The following is a 248-nucleotide window of genomic DNA, read 5'->3' as shown; positions in this document are numbered from 1 at the left end:
GATGCAGCCCTTTCCCAGGCACCGTGCGATGGCGTCGGGGGTCGACGCCGAGCGACAACGACCCGAGCTCTCCCGCCTCAGGGCGGCCGAGAGCGCGGCGCGGCCCCCTTTGTTTCGCGTGACGGTTTTCCCGAGCGCGAAGGACCCCCGCCTGTCCCCTCGGGCTTCGGCCGAGGCGGGCGGTCCGGAGCGGCGCGGGGATAGGGGACGGCGGCCCGCGGACGGACGCGTCTTTCCCGGAGAGCGAG

This window comes from Eleutherodactylus coqui, unplaced genomic scaffold, assembly GCF_035609145.1.
Source record: "Eleutherodactylus coqui strain aEleCoq1 unplaced genomic scaffold, aEleCoq1.hap1 HAP1_SCAFFOLD_149, whole genome shotgun sequence".
In the NCBI taxonomy this organism is placed as follows: Eukaryota; Metazoa; Chordata; class Amphibia; order Anura; family Eleutherodactylidae; genus Eleutherodactylus; species Eleutherodactylus coqui.
Note: the sequence above shows the minus strand (reverse complement) of the source record.